The following is a 25,042-nucleotide window of genomic DNA, read 5'->3' as shown; positions in this document are numbered from 1 at the left end:
CTTGGAGATTAATTTAAAACTGACTAGAAGTTTTGATTGCTTCTGCTTTCATGGAATGATTGTTAAGCATTCAATAATGGAGATGGTCAGTAACCTAATTCTGAGTTCAAGTCCCTTCTTCTGATATATCAGTGAAGAAGTGGAGCCACTTATTGTAGGCCCTGTATCCATGGGGAATATGTTCCAAGACCTACTGTAGATGGCTGAAACCCTGAATATAAGCCAACACCAACACCCTATCATGCACTGTAACAGTAACTTTTGCAGTTAGAAATGCAGCAGAAAAACTAGCACAAATTTTGTCTTTATGCTTCACCACTTTGGAAATCAAAGATTATTTTTGCCATATACTCTGGCAATTTCTGCCATATGATTTTCTTTCTTTTTTCAATCATATGTAGAATTTTTACTTTTTCACTAATGGAAAGCATTTCATTGATTCTCTTTAGGATTAGAAGCACTACCAACACCATTACTCTTGTACTTTGGGGCCATTATTACATTTAATAAGACTTTTTTGACCAAGGCACTGTGATAATGCTATAATGAATGTGATCAGGGAGAACACTAGAGGCAGACTGGAGGAAAATTTTGCCTGGGAGTGTGGGTATGAGGACGATGAGAGATAAATGATGTTCTGGGCAGCTACTGGACTTCACTATGTTATAGCCCGTTCTTGCTTGATGGGCGGTTTGAAACTTTTGAACTAATTATTTTTTTACTTTCCAATTTTTCCATTTTTTTCCATAATTAACCAAGGGCAACTGCATCAATGCATACCAAATTAGTGAATACAGGGGCACAACTGTTTTTTTCTGGCAAAGACAGAACATGTTGAGAGTATACTGAATTTCACAGAGAAATTATCTTCTCAATTTTTTTGCATTAGAGCAACTTAGCTTTGCTGTTGGGCTTTTGTGCAATGAAACCTATCTATTTTAATGTCTTACTCATGTCATTTCCCACCATTTCCCATTAGAAATGTCCAAGTCTTCAGAAACAAGGACTGTAGGGATCAGTGGACCTTTTCTTCTGTCTGACTTTGGTTGCAGAGAGACCTTATAAGCGTAGCCTAATACACCAAGCCCCAGGGTTGCTCTCTTAAGACAGTGATCATTCACCTTATATCCTCTTTCTGGAAAGCCCCAATGGTGCTCATTTGTCCAGAACAGAAGAAAAGTCATCCTCAAGGCATAAGACCTCACAGCCACCTCAGCTATCTTTGTTTTACTTGGGTTTCATTCATTGATGAGACAGGTTGTCAATAGGATATATATTTTGCATATACTTTCTAATCACTAAATTTACCTTTTCCTGACACCATCACTTGAGGAGCCCTTCAGCTGATACCTTTCTTTTATAACTGTTGCTTAATATGCATCAAATTTGTTTCTTTTCTAAAGTTTATAGTGTTAGAGTTGAACACAGTTCTAAATGTGTCTTTAATAAGTTAAGCTTCCTTGACATCCCTCCCTACTCCTCCATCCCACAACCCCAATACATTTAAAGACATATTCAACAAAATAAAATTTCCTAATAAAGTCATACAATGGGTTATTCACAGAGTACATTGAGTAGTCTTCTAACTGAAGGATAGGGGGCAGCTATATCATGCTCCCTTCTATGATTCTTTTGTATGAATTTAACATCTACTTTGGTATCTATTTAAATACCATGGCTTCTTGGCTCTGTAACTCCAAAGTCTTTCATCATGTACCAGAATGACCACATTTTGAAACTCTTTTTTATTCTATACCACTTTACTTCTAAGATAAATAAATGGGAACTCCTTCTTCATGAATGAATCCTTTTCCACTCTCTTGTTACTTTTGAATGTAAGCTGTCATGTCATCATACTTTCTAGGTAAAAAATTACTATTTTCCCTAATAGAGATGATTTCCAGATTATTTTTCATTGGGGCTGTCTCCTCGACACTTATGCTTACCAGAGTCTCTCTTAAAATGGTTCATCTGAACTGAAATGTGCAGAGTAGATTAGAGTTGCCTCCTCCCTTGATGTGTGCATTGTACTTTCCCAAGTTTAAGTGAATATCCAATCTACAGTCCAGAAGGAAAGTTAGTGTTTGTCCAGTGAAGGTCAACTACTATTTTTCTTAAGAAGGTCTAAGATTGCCTATGAATTTTTAACAGACGTGGTATACCTTTGGCTCAGATCAAAACTGTGGTCACTGAGCTCCCCCATACCCCCTTTGTTCAGTTTGTCCATCTGTTTATTGAGATCATTGTACATTTTGTCCCTTGATCTCTTCCATTTCTCTCTAGCTTTTTACTTTAGTTCCTTCTTGCTTCAGCATATACTCAGGTCATTCACTGTTTTAAGAACTCTCCATTATACTTTCTTTACACTCATCCTACAAATGCTAGCACTGGATCAAACCAGCCATCTGCCCCTTCTACACCTATTTTGAGGCTGCTGAATACTGCTGTTTAAAATCACACAGCTATGTGATTTGTTTTATTTGCTTTGTTTTTTTTTTTGTTTTTGTCTGTATAAATATAAAATTTAGTACTTCTGATAGTCCTCAGCACCTTTATTTAAACCTTTTATTTAAATCTGGCCAGCTGCCCCATATTTTCCTATTATACTCTCAGCATGACCCTCTCTTAGGGCCTTTGCACTTTCATTTACCTCTGTCTGCAATGCTTTTCCACCAGATCAATAGTTGTCTTGGTGTTATACGTTAGAATTACTGGGAAATTTTTAAATGCTGATGTCCAGGCCTCATCACAGCCTAATTAATTCAGAATCTCTGAGAGGTGGAATCCAGGAATTAACCTTTGTCTTAAAAGCTTCCAGGATGCTATTGTATAGTCAGGGTTGCAAGCCCCTGCTTGCTTGTTCTCTTAGTTTAATTGGTCAGTGCTCAAGTTATTACCTCCTCACAGAGGATTTTACCTGTCCACCTTATCTAAAATATAGGCCTCTTTCACCTTCCCTTCCTTTCCCCTGCCTTAGTTTTCTTCATAGTACATATTTACCAGGTAAATTGTTTGTCTATTCATTTCCTTATTATCACTAGAATGTAAGTTTCATGGGATAATTTAGTTGGTTCCATTCAGTGATACATTCCAGCATCTACACTGAGTCCTGGTTTAGAGAATATTTTTGAATGAAATTCCCCAGTGTGGCTAATCCAAAACCTCATGATTTTTCTTAAGCTTCTATCCAACTATGCTTAGAACATGACTTTGCCTCTCACATAGTAGAAAAAATAGACTTTCTAATGAAAATTCTTTCACCTTCTGGTCCTCCTAACCATATTTCTTTCTTAGGTGTGCCAGAGAAATTATTCTCCTGGTATTTGAGAGTTAATATTTTTTGGTGGATCCCACTTCATCTTCTTTACCCCAAGACTTTTATCTATTCTCACTTTCTCCTTTAATGGTGCCTTCTCTTTAACATGATGCTAATTACATTTCTCCCATTTAAAACAATCTTTCTCTCTATATATTTTTCTTCCCTAACTCCTTTCTATTGTCTTAGCTCTTATTTCTTAATAATCAAATTTCTTGGAAGAATAGCCTATTCTCTCTTTTTATGTCCCTGCTTCATCAGCAGTGTTCTGAGGTCAGTAAAGAGCTCTTTTTTCCAAATCCAAATTTGGATCAGAGTACTTTTCATTACTTATCTTTCTTGACTTTCCCCTCCTTAAATTGGGAGTACTGATAAATCCTGTTTTTGAAAATTGTCTTTCTTTTGATGCCCAAGACATCCATCTCTCCTGATTCTGCTTTGAATTTCAGGAGACATCATCAATTTATAGATATAGTCTTGAAAGTCAGTAACATATCATCAATGATAATTGGAGCCAAAAGGATTAGATTGCCGTGTAAGAGTTATATGTGGAGAAGAGCACCTAGAACAGAACCGCAAGAAATTACATTTAGAAAATGGTGGGGCTACTCATTTTCTGTCTCCTTGAGTATCACTCTCTCTGCTCAGGTCTTAACTGCTGCTATTCCTCAAAGATTCATCCATGGCTTTTAACTACTTTTTCAATATAATCTCTCTGATTCATCTCATCTATACCTATAGCTTTAATGACCACCTTTATTCTGATTCTCCCAAATCTTTATCTAAAGGAAGATATGTATCCTAAGTGCCAGTCCCATAATTACAATTGCTTGTGTGGTATCTCTACCTTCACATCCCCAAACTCTCTTGATACCTCCAGAATGAGGCAGTTAACACTTTGTCTTTAATACTCACATGTAAAGTCCTCTATTCTAGCACTTTTCATGTTATGGTATCTGTTTATTTCTCTATCACTTTTACTAGGTCATGGATTTCTTGAAGATACACTGTATTTTTAATTTATATTTGTCACATAGCACATAATATCCACTTATAATTTTTTCTTGAATTTGAAAGTTAATTCTGCAATCAAATATTAAAATTCGACCTCTAAGATTCAGTTCTTGGTGAGAAGGTTTTATGTGCCATTATCCAAATTATTGAAAAAAAATCTTGAAAAGTTTGAGTTTGAGGACAGAGTTCAGTGATGTGCTGTTAGAGACTTCCCTCCAGCTCATTGCTGATCAGGTTTGGGTTTTTCAGTCCTCTTAATATCATTGTTATGTAGCCTGTGATTCTTCCTCTGGTTCTAGAGGATATAATTTTTAAATGTTAAATGCATTACTGAAATCATGATAAAGCATTAAATCATGGAAGCGCACCCAACAGTAGTGTAAATTTTAACATAAGGCATTTGGCAAGCCAGTACCTCGTTCTCATAACGAGGTATATGAGCTAAATTCTTATCTTCTGGGGGAGTGGGCTGGTTGTGGAGGTGAACAAAACAGCAAGTGGCTAGATTTTAGAGAGGAAAGAGCCAGAGAGACATGATCCTAATATTCTCCCTCTCAATCTCTACAGATTGAGGTTTTTTTTTTTTTTAAATGCTAATTAACTAGGAGGCTTTTGAATTGCTGCAGTTATCTCAGAAATGCCAGTCAGTCATAGGACCCAAAATTGTCTCCATGGATGTCTAAGCTAAAGGGAAAAATGCCACTTATTGTAACCAAAACATAGTAGACCTGAGTTGAATATGAATTACTCCAGCTGGAACCTAACTATTTATTGTTACTCAAAGTATGGGCCATGGACACACATGTGTGCACACTTATACACACTTACACACAAATTATTAAGAAGAAAGGAAGGGAATTTTCTTAGTCAGAGAGGGAAGTAAAACAGGAATGGACAGGTAAGGTTGTTTTTTTTTTTTTGGTAGTTTTTACCATGATTTTGAAAATCTCAACATAATTAGAGAATGAGATGGTCCTCCTATTAATAATATAATAAAGTTGACATAAAAATTTGAAATCTTAATATTGATTCAGGAACCAGCAAAACTTTGTATTTGTTGTTCTGAGTTTTGCTGGGGAATGTGAAAGGCAATGGAATCTTGTCCTAAACTGATATCATATGTAGGTAAGGGACAGGCATTTGTTTACCTTTCAGTTTTTATTCAATATATTTTAGTGAAGAAATTTACATTTTTTTTAACTAAGTTGGAAGATATGATGGGCTTCATCTATTCATTTTTTCCTCAAATAAGATGTTAGTAAGTATTCATTTATTTTCATTGATTTTAGAAACCATGTCATTTGTACATAAATCTAGAATAAAAATTGTCAAGCTCATTTTAGAGCTGTGAAATGTAAGGTTAGTAAATTAGTGTGTCAGAAGATGAGAAAACAATAATCTGAGAAGATAATTAAATTAAGGTTTTCAATTTTTAGAAGACATTCCTTTTATTAAGCCCGATATTGCCATGAGCTCAGTAAGAACCTTCAACATTACCAATGGTCTTTGACATTTTGGGGGGAAAAAAGCAAAGAAATATTCTCTTATGTAACTTTGCTTCTGGTAATTCATTTTGATAAGTTATTTTTTCATTTGCATGTACTTCTATGTTTTTCTTAGAGGATCTAGTTGGTGGAAAGATAGGGACTATCTGTCATATCAGGTGATGAACTTGTTTGTATGATTTCACTGAGACTTAATGTTGATTGTAGTTAAGCAAACAGTTTTGACAATTAAGGCATAAAAAATGTGAGTGATACATTTAGCTGTTCCAACCATAATGTGTTGATTAGAGCTGTTTTGTGAATCCTTCTCAGGAATAGCCCAACTGCTATATACTACTTAGGAGGAAAGCACAGTCAGTGTATTTGCCATCACAATGTGCTGATTGCAGCAGCTTGCCCAGAGCTAAACTTGTTGTAATAAAAACTTCTGTGCTGGAACGTGATGATGGCATTTATGTTATTTGCCTCCGAAGTTGTTTCTGCACTATATAAACCCAAAGCAAACAGCTCTCAATTTGAGAAACTCAGAGAGTACTGCCACCAGGCATTGCTGACTTCCCTTGCATTGATTCTTTGAAGAATATGTCAGCTGAAGTCTCATAGTGAGTAGTGGAATCTGGATCTTAAGTAGCTGGAAGTACTGGATTAAAACAATTTATATCTTTTCACTTTTTCCAGATCATAGTATTGAACTTACTTTGATAGATGCCTTTCTGTGAAGCTGGTATATTTTTAAAGATTCACAAAAGCTTTGCTCTTTGGACCCTTACTGCTTCCTAAAACAACATTAAGTCAGGAAACCAGGGCTTATGATATTGGCATGATTGTCAAGAAAAGACTAAGTGCCTCTCACAAACACATTACTAGACACATCAATTGCAGATTATTTCTAGAAGGTGGTCATGTTTGTCTGCATGGGAGGCTGCATAGATTTCTTCTACTTTTCCAGAAATTTTCTACAATTGTATTTGTAGAACCATTGCTGAGTATAGGACATTCTTTCAATGTTCCTAAAGATTTAGTTGTGGAGAAACGCCAAAGCTAAAGAGAGAAGAAAAAAAAAAAAAGTAAAGAAGATGGAAGTGGGAAACTGGGCTGGAAATTGTAAAGGATGAGTAATAAAAGTCCAGCAGTGATTATGTCTTATGCTCTCAGTAGCCATCCAATAGAAGAGCTGGCTCTTCTCTCATTCAGGCAGGATAAGCGTTTTTCTTTTGCCAGCCTTTACTTGATTTCTTGTGTCTCTGGTTTACACACCAGGTGATTTAGAGTTCTACCATCACTTCCAGTGAAACTGACATTATCTTCACTTACCATTGCTACTGTGAACCTTCTTTTTTGAAGACCTAATTTGGAAGGAGCACGTGGAATTTCAGCCCTTGAATTATTAATTTTTCTTGCATTATTATTTTATTATTATTTTTTCTTTTTTTATTAATTAATGGAAAAAAAGAAATTAACCCAACATTTAGAAATCATACCATTCTACATATGCAATCAGTAATTCTTAACATCATCACATAGATGCATGATCATCGTTTCTTAGTACATTTGCATCAGTTTAGAAGAACTAGCAACACAACAGAAAAAGATATAGAATGTTAATATAGAGAAAAGAAATAAAAGTAATAATAATAGTAAAAAAAACCACAAAAAACCTATAGCTCAGATGCAGCTTCATTCAGTGTTTTAACATGATTACTTTACAATTAGGTATTATTGTGCTATCCATTTTTGAGTTTTTGTATCTAGTCCTGTTGCACAGTCTGTATCCCTTCAGCTCCAATTACCCATTATCTTACCCTGTTTCTAACTCCTGCTGGACTCTGTTACCAATGACATATTCCAAGTTTATTCTCGAATGTCCGTTCACATCAGTGGGACCATACAGTATTTGTCCTTTAGTTTTTGGCTAGACTCACTCAGCATAATGTTCTCTAGGTCCATCCATGTTATTACATGCTTCATAAGTTTATCCTGTCTTAAAGCTGCATAATATTCCATCGTATGTATATACCACAGTTTGTTTAGCCATTCTTCTGTTGATGGACATTTTGGCTGTTTCCATCTCTTTGCAATTGTAAATAATGCTGCTATAAACATTGGTGTGCAAATGTCCGTTTGTGTCTTTGCCTTTAAGTCCTTTGAGTAGATACCAAGCAATGGTATTGCTGGGTCGTATGGCAATTCTATATTCAGCTTTTTGAGGAACCGCCAAACTGCCTTCCACAGTGGTTGCACCATTTGACATTCCCACCAACACTGGATAAGTGTGCCTCTTTCTCCGCATCCTCTCCAGCACTTGTCATTTTCTGTTTTGTTGATAATGGCCATTCTGGTGGGTGTGAGATGATATCTCATTGTGGTTTTGATTTGCATTTCTCTAATGGCCAGGGACATTGAGCATCTCTTCATGTGCCTTTTGGCCATTTGTATTTCCTCTTCTGAGAGGTGTCTGTTCAAGTCTTTTTTCCATTTTGTAATTGGGTTGGTTGTCTTTTTGTTGTTGAGTTGAACCATCTCTTTATAAATTCTGGATACTACACCTTTATCTGATATATCATTTCCAAATATTGTCTCCCATTGTGAAGGCTGTCTTTCTACTTTCTTGATGAAGTTCTTTGATGCACAAAAGTGTTTAATTTTGAGGAGTTCCCATTTATTTATTTCCTTCTTCAGTGCTCTTGCTTTAGGTTTAAGGTCCATAAAACCACCTCCAATTGTAAGATTCATAAGATATCTCCCTACATTTTCCTCTAACTGTTTTATGGTCTTAGACCTAATGTTTAGATCTTTGATCCATTTTGAGTTAACTTTTGTATAGGGTGTGACATACGGGTCTTCTTTCATTCTTTTGCATATGGATATCCAGTTCTCTAGGCACCATTTATTGAAGAGACTGTTCTGTCCCAGGTGAGTTGGCTTGACTGCCTTATCAAAGATAAAATGTCCATAGATGAGAGGGTCTATATCTGAGAACTCTATTCAATTCCATTGGTCAATATATCTATCTTTATGCCAATACCATGCTATTTTGACCACTGTGGCTTCATAATATGCCTTAAAGTCAGGTAGCGCGAGACCTCCAGCTTCGTTTTTTTTCCTCAAGATGTTTTTAGCAATTCGGGGCACCCTGCCCTTCCAGATAAATTTGCTTATTGGTTTTTCTATTTCTGAAAAATAAGTTGTTGGGATTTTGATTGGTATTGCATTGAATCTGTAAATCAATTTAGGTAGGATTGACATCTTAACTATATTTAGTCTTCCAATCCATGAACATGGTATGCCCTTCCATCTATTTAGGTTTTCTGTGATTTCTTTTAACAGTTATTTTGTAGTTTTCTTTGTATAGGTTTTTTGTCTCTTTAGTTAAATTTATTCCTAGGTATTTTATTCTTTTAGTTGCAATTGTAAATGGGGTTCGTTTCTTGATTTCCCCCTCAGCTTGTTCATTACTAGTGTATAGAAATGCTACAGATTTTTGAATGTTGATCTTATAACCTGCTACTTTGCTGTACTCATTTATTAGCTCTAGTAGTTTTGTTGTGGATTTTTCCAGGTTTTCAACATATGGTATCATATCGTCTGCAAACAGTGATAGTTTTACTTCTTCCTTTCCAATTTTGATGCCTTGTATTTCTTTTTCTTGTCTAATTGCTCTGGCTAGAACCTCCAACACAATGTTGAATAATAGTGGTGATAGTGGACATCCTTGTCTTGTTCCTGATCTTAGGGGGAAAGTTTTCAATTTTTCCCCATTGAGGATGATATTAGCTGTGGTTTTTTCATATATTCCCTCTATCATTTTAAGGAAGTTCCCTTGTATTCCTATCCTTTGAAGTGTTTTCAACAGGAAAGGATGTTGAATCTTGTCAAATGCCTTCTCTGCATCAATTGAGATGATCATGTGATTTTTCTGCTTTGATTTGTTGATATGGTGTATACATTAATTGATTTTCTTATGTTGAACCATCCTTGCATACCTGGGATGAATCCTACTTGGTCATGATGTATAATTCTTTTAATGTGTTGTTGGATACAATTTGCTAGAATTTTCTTGAGGATTTTTGCATCTATATTCATTAGAGAGATTGGTCTGTAGTTTTCTTTTTTTGTAATATCTTTGCCTGGTTTTGGTATGAGGGTGATGTTGGCTTCATAGAATGAATTAGGTAGTTTTCCCTCCACTTCAATTTTTTTGAAGAGTTTGAGGAGAGTTGGTACTAATTCTTTCTGGAATGTTTGATAGAATTCACATGTGAAGCTGTCTGGTCCCGGACTTTTCTTTTTAGGAAGCTTTTGAATGACTGATTCAATTTCTTTACTTGTGATTGGTTTGTTGAGGTCATCTATTTCTTCTTGAGTCAAAGTTGGTTGTTCATGTCTTTCCAGGAACCGGTCCATTTCATCTAAATTGTTGTATTTATTAGCGTAAAGTTGTTCATAGTATCCTGTTATTACCTCCTTTATTTCTGTGAGGTCAGTAGTTATGTCTCCTCTTCCATTTCTGATCTTATTTATTTGCATCCTCTCTCTTCTTCTTTTTGTCAATCTTGCTAAGGGCCCATCAATCTTATTGATTTTCTCATAGAACCAACTTCTGGTCTTACTGATTTTCTCTATTGTTTTCATGTTTTCAATTTCATTTATTTGTGCTCTAATCTTTGTTATTTCTTTCCATTTGCTTGCTTTGGGGTTAGTTTGCTGTTCTTTCTCCAGTTCTTCCAAGTGGACAGTTTATTCCTGCATTTTTGCCTTTTCTTCTTTTCTGATATAGGCATTTAGGGCAATAAATTTCCCTCTTAGCACTGCCTTTGCTGCATCCCATAAGTTTTTATATGTTTTGTTTTCATTTTCATTTGCCTCGAGGTATTTACTAATTTCTCTTGCAATTTCTTTTTTGACCCACTTGTTGTTTAAGAGTGTGTTGTTGAGCCTCCATGTATTTGTGAATTTTCTGGCACTCCGCCTATTATTGATTTCCAACTTCATTCCTTTATGATCCGAGAAAGTGTTGTGTATGATTTCAGTCTTTTTAAATTTGTTAAGACTTGCTTTGTGACCCAGCATATGGTCTATCTTATGAATGATCCATGAGCACTTGAGAAAAAGGTGTATCCTGCTGTTGTGGGATGTAATGTCCTATAAATGTCCGTTAAGTCTAGCTCATTTATAGTAATATTCAGATTCTCTATTTCTTTATTGATCCTCTGTCTAGATGTTCTGTCCATTGATGAGGGTGGTGAATTGAAGTCTCCAACTTTTATGGTATTTGTGTCTATATCTCTTTTCAGTGATTGCAGTGTATTCCTCACGTATTTTGGGGCATTCTGGTTCGGTGCATAAATATTTATGATTGTTATGTCTTCTTGTTTAATTGTTCCTTTTATTAGTCTATAGTGTTCTTCTTTGTCTCTTTTAACTGTTTTACATTTTAAGTCTAATTTGTTGTATATTATTATAGCCACTTCTGCTCTTTTCTGGTTGTTATTTGCATGAAATATCTTTTCCCAACCTTTCACTTTCAACCTATGTTTATCTTTGGGTCTAAGATGTGTTTCCTGTAGACAGCGTATAGAAGGATCCTGTTTTTTAATCCATTCTGCCAGTCTATGTCTTTTGGTTGGGGAATTCAATCCATTAACATTTAGTGTTATTACTGTTTGGATAATATTTCCCTCTACCATTTTTCCTTTTGTATTATATATATCATATCTGACTTTCCTTCTTTCTACAGTGTTCTCCATACCTTTCTCTTCTGTCTTTTTGTATCTGACTCTAGTGCTCCCTTTAGTATTTCTTGCACAGCTGTTCTCTTGATCACAAATTCTCTCAGTGACTTTTTGTCTGAGAATGTTTTAATTTCTCCCTCATTTTTGAAGGACAATTTTGCTGGATATAGGAGTCTTGGTTGGCAGTTTTTCTCTTTTAGTAATTTAAATATATCATCCCACTGTCTTCTAGCTTCCATGGTTTCTGAAGAGAAATCTACACATAGTCTTATTGGGTTTCCCTTGTATGTGATGGATTGTTTTTCTCTTGCTGCTTTCAAGATCCTCTCGTTCTCTTTGACCTCTGACATTCTAACTAGTAAGTGTCTTGGAGAACACCTATTTGGGTCTAATCTCTTTGGGGTGCACTGCACTTCTTGGTCTGTAATTTTAGGTCTTTCATAAGAGTTGGGAAATTTTCAGTGATAATTTCTTCCATTAGTTTTTCTCCTCCTTTTCCCTTCTCTTCTCCTTCTGGGACACCCACAACACGTATATTTGTACGGTTCATATTGTCCTTGAGTTCCCTGATACCCTGTTCAAATTTTTCCATTCTTTTCCCGATAGTTTCTGTTTCTTTTTGGAATTCAGATGTTCCATCCTCCAAATCACTAATTCTATCTTCTGTCTCTTTAAATCTATCATTGTAGGTATCCATTGTTTTTTCCATCTTTTCTACTTTATCCTTCACTTCCATAAGCTCTGTGATTTGTTTTTTCAGTTTTTCTATTTCTTCTTTTTGTTCAGCCCATGTCTTCTTCATGTCCTCCCTCAATTTATCGATTTCATTTTTGAAGAGGTTTTCCATTTCTGTTCGTATATTCAGCATTAGTTGTCTCAGCTCCTGTATCTCATTTGAACTATTGGTTTGTTCCTTTGACTGGGCCATATTTTCAATTTTCTGAGCGTGATCCACTATCTTCTGCTGGCATCTGGGCATTTAGTCAGATTTCCCTGGGTGTTGGACCAACAGGTTGAAAGATTTTTCTGTGAAATACTGGGTTCTGTTTTTCTTATCCTGCCCAGTATTTGGCGCTCGTAGCACACGCTTGTCTGCGGGGCCACCTGTAAAAGGTGCTGTGGGTCCTTTAACTTTGGAAAACTCTCGCCGTGGGGGAGGTTCGCCAGCCGAAGCGGCTTGGAAGAGTGCCAGCCGGCCCGGGGGTCCGAATGCGGGGAGGGTCACCGGCTGCCACAACCCGGGAGAGCGCCCGTCCAAATTCCCTAGTCGGCCCGGGGCACCAAGCGTGGCGGGAGGGCGCCAACTGCCATGGCCCGGGACAGTGCACTGTTCCCAGCCCTACCAGGGAGTCATGTGTTTGGAAGGGACCCCCCCCCCGGTCACCGTTCTCCGTGGTCGGGGAATTTCCGATCCAATTCTCTCAGTTGATCCGGGGGGCCTCGCATGATGGGGTCGCCAGCTGCCGTGGCTTGAGGGGACCGCCTGCCCAATTCTGCCAGCTGGCCCGGGAAGGAGGATGGGAGGGACTCCGGCCACTTGCCGCCCCGCCCGGGAAAGCCCGCACACCTCAGCGATCTCAGCAGAGCTGGTTCTCCCAGACAGTCAGCCATTCCAGGATGGGGTACGCTGTCTTTTTGATCTCTTTCGTGGCTCTGGGAGCTGTTCTGTATCGTTTCTACTCCCCTAGTAGCTGTTCTGGAGGAGGAAAGGTGAGGGTGGCAAGGCTGTCGAGGACAGTGGTGGAGGAGCCGTGAAGGTGGAAGAGAGCACAGTGGTGGTTGGAGAGCCGCTGGAGTAGGAGGAGAAAGGAAAGGATAAGATGGCGGATGGAGCGCCGCCGGAGCAGAAGGGGAAAGAGCTATTATTATTTTGTGTGTGTGTGTGTGGGTAGTCAGACACTGGGAATCGAACCTAGGTCTCTGGCATGGCAGTCAAGAACTCTGCCAGCTGAGCCACCGTGGCCTGCCCTCTTGTATTATTTTTATTTGGAAAAATGAGAGAGCCCAAGACAATTTTTCTTGGAGAGAGAACATATTTCAATCTCTTCAAGAAAAAAGATTTTATGGCCTTACTGCACTATTAAAAGAAATCTGTCTCTTTAAATAATTTCTTAAAATAAAGAAATTGTTTCCTCAATCATAGAAAGAAAACAATAGTTATTTATTAAGAAATATGCAAAGTCAGAAAAGTTAAAAAGAAGAAAAAAATCCATCTATCATCTTACCACTCAGCAAAAGCTACCCAGAAATAATTACAGTAGTCCTGAGTAAATACTAGAAACCTGAAGTTTTGTGTCTGTTCCCTTGGATTATATTTTAAGTAACACGTATTAGATGCATTACTTTAGTTCATATCCCTACGAACCAGTGATATTTGAATATTTAGTTATAATGGCTACATTTAAATCCATTTTATTCTAAATGCATTTATTGCAAATAATTCTCTAACCAGGAAATTACAGAGAATTATTTAATGATTTTGCTGTTTTACCTCTCAGTGTACTACTTTGGATTCTAAGCAGTAGTAAATAAACAAATAATAAAAAAATATGAAAATAATAAAATTCTTGACCATACTAATAAAGTTAATAATGAATTATATTGAAAAGTATAAACATTTACCATGCTTTAGCTTAGTATCGCATACTATACAATGAACAAATGGTTCATTCAACAGAATAATATTAGTAGTATTTTTGATGTCATTGCACTAGGGTTTCATTATACAATTGTCTGTGCTTGTGTTCTCTACTAGTATGTACAGTCCATATCTCTTAACTGCAGAAGCTGTTTGTTTGAGCATATATGTAGTGTGTCATATAGGATGGGCTTCAGGGAATGAAAGCTCATTTTCTTTTTGGCGTGGGCAGGCTCTGTGAATCGAACCCGGGTTTCCGGCAAAGCTCATTTTCTTTGATCTTTTTTCTTGAAAAAAATCAGATCAATTTTGTTCTAATTTTACAGGTGAGAAATAAACTATGATTTGTTTCCAAAATAATGTCCCGAAGGGCCAAGGAAAAATAATGGTTATACCTGTTAAATTATTTTTACAGTGAGCCATTATTTGAATAGTCTTAGTTGTTAGCATTTTTAGTCCAATGTCCATGGCAGCAGTGTCATAAATAACTACAAAAGACTTCCTGAAGAATCAGGCTTCTGACCAACAGGACCCTTATCCCAATATTTTCTGAACGTTTGAGGACAAATAGCAAAATATAACTGTGTATCTTTGCCAATGTTGCTTTTCATTTCTGCTTGTCACTCTCACCTCCCAAATGATTTTCATTTTTAAAATTTAAAAATTAGATTTTTAAAATTTTGTTTGTTTTCCAATTAACCTTCATATAATGTTTTGTGAATTATGCTATAATATATACCCTATTGTTTATCAATAAATATCTGATACTGATAAGTTTTCAAAATATTTATTGAATAAAAATAACCATTTTTAAACATCATTCCCATTTCCATTACGTAATGTCTACAAAACAATAGTTCTCTTCAGTGGTGCAACTTTTAGACATTCTCCTCAGGTTCTGTGGTTAGGCATAGCTTCAACTAATTTAGGGTTTCTGAAACTGCCCAACTGTAGGACTCACCTGGAAAGCCGGTTATACAAATGGATCCCAAAGCCCCACCCAAGACATGCTCAGTCACAATCCCTGGGTGATTTGTATCATCAGACATGTCTAGGAAACTTGAAATGTATGAGTCTGCACTAGAAGTTTGATCAATGCCTAATTACATACTGGGGTAAAAAAAGATTTATAGATGTGGATTGAGTTGATAGTATTCCTTTGTTTCTAATACTGGTCAGCTCAAACATCAGAAAAGAAAATCACCATAATATTCCCTTTAAATTTCAGCTTTGAGAAGACTTCAGTTGAAATGGTGTTTAAAATACTATTCTTTGTTGAGCATTTACCATGTGAAAACACTCTTCATGTCTTTACTAGTATTATTATAGAATACTAGTAAAGAAATATGTATTTCTCTATAATTTGCCCGGGGTTAAACTGAAAATGAATGGAAAAACTTGAATTTGAACAAGAGAAGTCAATTTCAGTGTTCATACAGTTATCCCCTGGAGTATATTGCCTACAGACATCAAATGCTTTATATATTCTCATGCTCAGGCACTACTCTACTAAACACTTCATGAAATTTATCTATACTGTTTTGGTTTCCGGAAGTTGTCAGAATGCAATATGCCAGAAATGGGATGACTTTTACAAAGGGAATTCATTAGGTTACAAATTTATAGTTCTAAGGCCATGAAAATGTCCAAATTAAGGCATCAAGAGAAAGACACCTTATCTCAGGAAAGGCTGCTGGCATCCAGGGTTCCTGTCACATGGAAAGACATATGGCGATGTCTGCTGGCCCTGTTCTCCTTGTTCTGGTCTCAATGGCTATCTCCAATATGTTTCTGGGCATTTCTTTCTCTCTTAACTTCTCCCAGGGCATTTTCTTTCTAATATTTCTCTTTCTGAGAGTGCTCTTAAAGGACTCTAGTAAAGGATTAAAACCCACCTTGAATGGGGTGGGTAACATCTCCATGGAAAACAACGTGATGAAGAGGTCCCACCCATAACAGGTCTGGACGCACAGGGATGGATTCAACAAACAGGCTTTTTTGGGAGTGCATAACAGATTCAAACCAGTACAATACTATATTCACTTAACATCCCATAAAGTAGGATTGAGAAAGCCAAATTGAGAGAGATTAAGTAATTTGCTGAGTTACCATGCTAATAAGTGGCAGAGCTTGTGTGATTTGAAGCTGTGCTGGCTCAACTCCAAAACAACATGCTCCTAACTACCTCCCATATGCTAGAATGACCTGTCTGAATATGCTGATATTTTGTCTTCTCTTCAGTATTTTATATAAATACCAGTCATTCCTGGAAGCTTAGGGGTTTTCTGGAAGGTAATTGCATAACACTTTAATCTGTACATTAAATAATGTCTACATTTAGCACTTACATTAAGACATTTGAATACGTTAAATTTTAGAAGAGATTCTGAAATATAGAATTCCTTACTGCAGATTTTTTAAAAGATTAAATTGGTAACTCAGTTATTTGTCATAGAGGGCTGAAAGTATTACAAAGTGATTTGCTTATGTTTAAAGAATTTTAATTCTATATTTCTTTATATTAAAAAGATAGTTGGTGAAATGTATGCACTTTGTGAACATTTGGGAAGCTGTTACACTTAATTTCTTTCATTTGAGCTTTAAATATTCCATGCATGTGCATTTTGTTACCCATAAGTTTTTTCCATTACTTTTAAATGAGTTTGAAATTTGCTTTCACAAGCTTATTAAAGATTTAGTTTGAACTGCCCTCTTTTGCTTTTTATTTGTCCCCAAATGAAGGTGAAGTGTTAATTGATTTTAATGGCTTCTACTGCTACCTCTCTTTAAGTAAAGGTGAAGAATTGGAGAAGAATGTGTGACATTTGTCTGGGGAGGTAAGAAAGTTTAATGTGCCTGTGAACTAGTGCGTTTCTTCTAGGTGATACTATTGCACTATCATAAATATTGAAACCTAATTTTCAGTCTTAGATCTAACTCTTTAAGTATATTAGCTAACATTAAAGGAAGAATTTTTGGAAGAAATAAGTTAACTAAGTTCCTGGAACAGATCAGCACCTAATAAACTTTCCTAGGCAATAGGAAAGCCCTGCTCAAACAAGGTTATAAAACTAGAGAATATAGAGAATATACCTCTCTATTTTTTTAAGATTAACAACTAGAAGGGAATGGCCAGCATTATGCAATTTGCTGTTGTGCTAAAACAGACAACTGAGACATGTACTTGGCTGTAACACTCTCTTTCCCAATAAAAATGATTCAGCAGGAGCCAACTCATCTGAAACATTGCCCCCAGTGCTATTACACTATTACACTTTTGTAGCTCTGTGATTTTGATTTAACAAGTAACCCTCTAAATAGGTGTTCTTGTTTAAGAAGAAGTTGTGTTGGGATTCTGGAAAATGTAAATGTGAAGATGACTTTTACTATTTTAACAGCTTTAAGATAACTGATTTTCAATAAAGTCTTGTTTCTTCCACTTTTTATCAGTTGGCATTACCGTTTGTTCCTTTACCAAAGGATAACTGAGTAATATACTCAGCCTAGTCCTGCATTGGGGGAGAGAAAAAAGATAGGCCTTTGTCAGCGTTTGCTTCTGTAAAGTCAGTGCAGAGTACAGAGGGAAATTAGAAATGCAGACAAAGTCTGTTGATCTTGCTTTCTCACTTCCTACTTTGTGCCACTCTGTTCTAATATCAATTCTAATATCAGATACCTTACAACTATTTCTTCATCAAAAATAAAAATAAAATTTACTGTGCATTTACTAAGAGCTAGGTATGAATTAAATGCTGTACATGAAATATGTAATTTATTCCTCACTCTTATAGAGGCAATAGTATTATCCTGTTGTACGAAAGGTGATACTGAGACTTAGAAAGGCTGGCTAAATTGCCCAAGGTCATACCCCAAGTAAGTGGCAGAAACTGGATGCAAACACAGATTTTTTAAATTCAAAAACAATGCTTTTACTCTTCATCTCAATTATCAATTGTACATATAATTTAATAGAATATTCTGATATGTTTTGTTTTATATACTTAAGAGTCAGCATGTCACAAATATAGAAAATGCAAGCGGTCTGGAGTCAGGATACCTGGATTAGGAGTCATCATTTTCGTTGGAGTTCTAATTCTACCATTTTTATGTGTGATGTTGGGTTAGTTACATAATCTGTTTGAACTTGAGTTTCTTCTTCAAATTAGGATGTAAAGGAAATAATGGATGCGAATTGCTTAGCAAATGAGCTATGGTAGATATCACAAAGGTGGTAATAATACTTGCACAGGTAGAGTAGTTCACAGTTTACAAAGAGCTTTCACAATGATTACCTCATGATACTTATGGATACAACCCTTTGAGGCTTACTTATTCAACAATTTTTGGGGGAGTATCTAATGGGTGCCAGACAGTTTTGTATGTTAGGGAGATTTAGCAGTGAAACAGGGAAAAAATCTTTGTTTTCATGGAGTTTGCCTTTTAATGGAGGTGATGATAATAACTCTTTATTAAAGTATTTAATATATAAGATAATAATGATAGTGTATGGTGAGTACTGTAAGCCATGCATATTCAGTAGTTAGACCTGTATTTAGATCTTTGACTACCTATATACTTTTCCATCATGGGCTAATTAAAAAAAAAAAAAAGCTGTAAACTAGTTATAATTAAACTACAAACTTTTTCTTTTCTAAATTTTATATTCTATTTTAAAATCACTGATGGGATTAATTTTTTGAATTAATGATTAGTATAGTACACATCATCAATGTTCATGAAATCTCTCACTCTAAGATCCTATGACATATTGGTCAAAAGCATGGAGTAAATAGAGGTTTCTAATAATTTGTCTGTATTTATGCATGTCTGGTAAGTATATACTCTGAATAAAGCATTTTGGAGTCTCTTTACAAAGTTATTTATTCAATAATTTTGGCATTTCTTTCTGTCTGTAGACAAGACAGTAGTACTCTCATGGGGAAAATGCGTCAGTAATCTCGCACTTCTATGCTATTATACTGTGGTTCCTGGAAACCACAAAGGTATCTTGATCAGGTGTAGTGAATTCAAACATTAGAATTTGACCTTCAGTTATGAGTTTCATTTTACTGAAGGCTGCAGGACAGACAAGTTTTATTCTTAGGGTAGTTTATTGAAATATGAATTGCCTACAAAATCCAAGAAAATTGGTAGTCACATTTGGCATCATGGGACAGAAATCTGTAAGCCTTGGTGAGAAAGTCCATTTGTCCCCATTAAATGTTCTAAGATTTAATCCTGAAAATGTAGTCTAGTTGTTATCTCAGTAAAAGGAAATGCTTTTTTTTGTTTGTTTGTTTCTGGAATCAATCTCCTTTTCAAAGTAGTTGAAGAAATGTTTCTTCTCACTTTTTATTTAAGAGTGATTAAGAGTTTAAGCTTCAGAGACAGGTAGAATCCTTGTTCTACCACCTACTAGCTATATAGCTTTAAGATTCTATTATGGCTGTAATTTATATCTGACATCTACTCCCCCACCTCCCACCTTAATATCATCTTGTTCCATACTACCAGTTCTTGTCTATACAGCAGCTGGAGTTGGAGTGGCTGGTTTACAACTGAATTTTGACAGTCTGACCCTCAGACATAATCTATCCCATCTGCATTTAAAAACATCCAATGGCCTTTGCTTGTACTAGAATGAAATACAGACTCTTATCTTGGCCTTGGTTCAAAGCCTACTTCTTTCTTGCTCCTTGAGCACAGGCCAACCTATATTCTTTCAACCTAAACATTCTAAGCTGATTCCCTACTTGCAACTTTAACACATCCTGTTTCCTGTGCTCAGAATACTGTCTTCCCCCTCTTCACATGGTTTGGTTATCTCTCAGGTCTTAGGTCTTCCTTGACCACGAATCTAAATAGGTCCTCCTGTTAGTCTTGCTCGTAGCACCAGGTTCCTCTTCCAAGAAACTTGTCAAGTTTCCTCATCTGAAAAATAAGGATAATAATTCCCAAAGTTATTGTGTGAACTTAATGAGATTAAAATCAATAAAAACTTAGCACTTTGGCAGAGAAAGTTCTTAACAAATGGTACTGTTAGCAGCAGCAGCAGCAGCAGCAGCATGATCCCTAGGCATTTATTAAGCCCACTGTATATGTAAGACATTGATAATGTTTATAGAACACATTTTAAAAAAGAAAAGAATTCTATTAGAGTTTTGTTTTACCTAATTTTTACTAGGTATATACAGTAACGTTGGTCACCATATCTAGGAAATTAAAATGTGGATTTTATCACTGAAAAAGATTCCATGCTTTTTAATGGACATTGAAATGAACTGGCCTCAGCTTTGTAATGTCACAATCATCAGAGCTCCAGTGTACATTCAGTAGGGTAATCACTTTGCAGAGCAACTGTCTAGACTGTCCTCCCCATCCCCCATCCCACCCCCATCGCCAATCCATTCTGACACTGGAATGGAGTAGAACACTGACTTTTTGTGTTCACACAATCCACAATCAGTCTGTAAAATCCCATTATCTCCAACTTCCATACCCCTGTGGCTGGGCACTTCCTTTTGAAGCCTCTTAAAAAAGAAAAAAACTTCCAGACAGCCCTAAAGTTCATTTTTAATCTCATTTCACCCATAAAATATAAAAATAAGATGAGGGTAGGGAGTGGGAAGTGTACATGATGTGATTTGCTTATGCCTTCTCCTAGAATCCTATAATACTTGTGAGAGAGTCTGGTGGAAGTTTGGGTAAAAATTCTTGTTTAAATTGTATTTTGAAATACAGTTGAATTTAATTCCATTTTGATGTTCAAAGAATAGAGCAAGATTAAATGGGTTATTTTAGTTTTCTCTTTCATCTATTGAGAATGTCTATACTATTTAGGAGTTTCCAATGACTTCTTATGACCAACATCCTTTGCAACTGTGTTCATCTGTTAGAGTACTGAGTATAATGCCCTCCCCTGTTCTTTTTCCATTTCATGTGCCTTTCCATCTAAGAATACAATCTCCTTTCTGGCTCATCTCTTAGTTGTTTCTACTGGGCCCATTATAGTCCTTTTCTTTTGGATTCAGTCATCCTTTGTGATTAACATTTTTTCTTGGCATTCTTTCTAATACCTTGAATTAATTAACACTTGTTCCATTGAGCGCAACACCTTCCCTGTTACCAGTGCCATCTCTTACTACCACTAGTTGATGAAACTCTAGGGTAGGGTAGGGGTGTGGGAGACATGGAGTCTCTGAAAATCCCCCTACTCCTAATAGACCACTACCTATGTTTCTGTCATCATTATTCAAAACCTTTCTTTTGGAATTCTTGTTTTAAATCTTTCATCATCCAATCCCATCATTTTCTTTCTCCGTCTCTGGGACATTTCATGCAAACCTTACCTCATGCCAACCCTTCCCATATGATCTCAGTTATTTTGTTATCCTTGCTGGGGACTCTTCCAAAATTGCAACTTCTCTGTCACAGCTTTTACTCTGGTCATCTTAGGATCACAGCCAGGACTTGGACCTCACCTCTGTGTCCAAGAGGTGACTTTAATAACAACTTTAATAACAACTTCTTAGTAGGATTTTAGTCTGTTGCAGTTTTTCTTCATTCATCCTTCATGCAATATTTTTTTATTACTACAAGGTGTTTCTAAAGCACACTGATTATTTATATACCTACTCAAAAATCATTGCCAAACAAGATTATGCAGACTTCTTAGCTTGGAATCTGACATAAAAAGCTTTTCCAGCCTTACCTCTTTCATGGACTTTGTATTTCAGCCGGACTATCAGACTATCCCCATGTACCTCAACCCCAGTCTGTATCAGAATCATCTTTGGGCTTTATAAAAAATGTAAATATCCAGCATTAACCTGAGGGATTTTAATTTAGAAGGCCTGTCTTGAGACCTGGTTATCTTAATAAAACCATCCCAAGTGAATCTGACAAACCCAGGATTCAGAGAAATTACCCTTTCTTTTCCTATGTCCATGACTTTGTTCACAATTTTCTTTCCATCTGCTCTTCTTGCTATTTTGAATTCCTTCTTATCCTTCTATACCTAGTCCTAGTTTTGCCTCCTTTCTGAAATCTTCCTTGCTTCATCCAAACAGTTGCAATTATTTCTTCCTCTAAATTGCAGGAGCAGTAAACTTTCATTAGCTTATGTATTTATTCCTTAAATCTCTAGCTGGCACACAGTTCTTAAATCTCTGCTGTTTATCATATAGATGCCACTCAGTGAAGGTCATTGTCTTGCTAAGATTATTTGTAGAGAACAGGAGAAAACATGAGAATTTTAAATGCCACTACCATTTTAGCAGCACATGAGGTAATAATAAAGTACATTCAATGGTGGATTGGTGGCTTTAGCATCTATACTTCAGGTCCTGTAGAGCATGTAGGTCTCTTTGGATTCCTTATGAAAATTGTCATGTTGGCATGTAACTATAAAATGTACTTTAGTTAGAAACTGTATGTAGTAAAGCAGTTTTTACTAGTTCCTCTGGCACAGGGATTCATAGAGAACACAAGTATAACTGCAATGATTTAATGTGGTTTTCAAGTGACTGTGTCCAAATACAGGTTTTGATTTTTGTCATACATTCAACAAGGGAGAGAATTTTTATCTTCCCAGTTGTATTTTTGTTAAATCTATATGCCATATATTCAGGATTGGATTTTTTCCCATAATTTTCTCTATTAGAGCCAGATTTAGTTTTGTTTCATTAGAAAAGAACTATGAACATTTAGTTTGGAGCATATGGAATTGTATCTATTGTTTGTTTATTTAGTATCCTTTAAAATGGTGACTTGTGTCTTGATATTTGTATTTTATAGCAAGCCTAGATAAAGAATAAATTTTCACCCTCTTGGTGCTCTGTGTTTCTGCTGGTGTTAAACATGTTTCTAATTTATCCCAGGTAAAGATAGTCAAAAGGCATGTATTAGAACATACATAAAATGTTTCATGCTCATGAATAGTTTGCTAACTGGAAAATAGTCAATATATTTTCTCTTGATTTGTGGCTTTTTATAAGCTCGTAGACCATTTATCCCTTTCCCTGAGTTATGGCAGATATGTAACTGAACGATTCAAAACCTTCAGAAAATTATTTCTGTGTTTAATAGTAATCACATTTGTCTTTAAGTTGTTCCTAGAGAACAACCATGCTCCTTAAGAGGAAGTCAAAAAGAGAAAGTATTGGGAAACACTGAAGATGACAAATGGATAATGAACAAAGTTTCATAGTCGGTTGGAGATATTTCATTGTTAGTAGAGTAGTAGACACAGCAACATATAGCAAACCTCTAGGAACAGCAGAGTTTTCTTCACCACAGTAGTAGTAACTTACAATTTCCATGCACATCCTCGCAACCCTGTGAGGGTGGATGGTATCAATCCTCCCATTTTACAGATAAGCAAACGAGCTAAAAGGGACAAGTAGTTTGCTCATAAGTATATATCTAGGAACTGGTAGAGCTGAGATTTCAAATCCTCTGATGCCAAATTCACACTACAAAAATGCCATTTAAGAAATATTAGTTTTTTAAAGACCACCTTAAAAAGTTTCAAGTGAGGACAATGGCAGCAGTATACATAGTAGGAAAAGTCATGAAACTACTTCTGAATTTTTCCATTTATAGAATAATTAAGAAAAATGTACCCCACAGAACTGTTAGGAAAATTGATTTATGCATGAAACATTGAACTCTTTTAAGTAAAATGATACACAAGCCCAAGATATTGCTAATTGTTTTTTATTTGTAGCCAATTTTTATAGTTAAGCCTAGAAAAATACATGGAGTGCTTAGGACTAATCTGCTGGGCAATTTGCTACTCTAATGATAGTAACATAATCACGAAAAAGCAAGCACAATTATTCTGTACTTTTTAAAAGTTTTATTCAGCAATAAGACAATAATTTTTCATATTTAAGGAACTATGAAAAATTTGTCAAGTTTTAAAAGCTGAATACATGTAGCATTGGATCAAGGCACATACAAGACTGGCCAAAGGGCGTAGAATGCACTTTGGTTTCTTTGTTTAATAATAATAATCATCATGGCAACAGAAAGGTGATGTGATTTTTAAACATGTATTAGCTCACAATTCAGTAGGAAGCTAGGAAGAAATGTTACATTACAACTTCATTATGTAATATCTGGAAAACTGTGACAGTAATGGGCAGTATTCTTGATCATTGTGAAAGTAAATTGAATATTTATGTACAGCGTGAAAACATTTCATATATACCAGATCTAAATTTGATTTCTAATATTTTTCTTTTAAATTCTCACTTTTTAAAAGCACTACTTTTCTCTGGATTGAAGAGATGAATTGCTTATGGTTATACAACTTTTTAAATATGTAAAAGGTTTCTTTTTGACATCCTTTATGATAAAAACATCATAAACACTATCAATTATGGGTTTAGAATTCACTTTTCAAAAATCTTGATGGTATAGGTAAAGCCAAAATGCAATTCTGGTATTTATGTTCATTATACTATGCAGGTCTACGTTTTCAACTTTTCTTAAGTATACATTTTCTCCCCTAACTTGGAAGCCCATTTGCATTGTTTTTGTGTGTGTGAAGTCCTTTATTCTCAAAGCTTTGTTAACAATGGCTGTAACAACAGACTTTCCACTCCTTTTATCCCAGCTCATGTGTACAGTTCAGAAGATATGCTTACTTTCTTAAGGATAACTAATTTGTCTAGAACAAAAATGGAGATAAGCAGCAAGTTTGATATTGCCCATTACTTCACATATTTTGATTTATTGAATACCATTGGGATAATACAAATTTAATAGTTGGAACATTCTTTCATAACTATTTTTGAAATTTAATTTTTCTCATTCAGTCAGCTTTTTTCTT

At 35.7% G+C, this 25,042-nt stretch overlaps 1 protein-coding gene across 3 annotated transcripts in view; it reads left to right on the top strand.

Moving 5' to 3' along the window:
- MACROD2 (mono-ADP ribosylhydrolase 2) overlaps positions 1 to 25,042 on the top strand; it is a 2,249,967-nt gene that overhangs the window by 404,819 nt on the left and 1,820,106 nt on the right. The window lies entirely within an intron of this gene.

Source organism: Tamandua tetradactyla, chromosome 1 (assembly GCF_023851605.1).
Source record: "Tamandua tetradactyla isolate mTamTet1 chromosome 1, mTamTet1.pri, whole genome shotgun sequence".
Lineage (NCBI taxonomy): Eukaryota > Metazoa > Chordata > Mammalia > Pilosa > Myrmecophagidae > Tamandua > Tamandua tetradactyla.
Note: the sequence above shows the minus strand (reverse complement) of the source record. Positions and strands in the feature narration are given on the sequence as shown.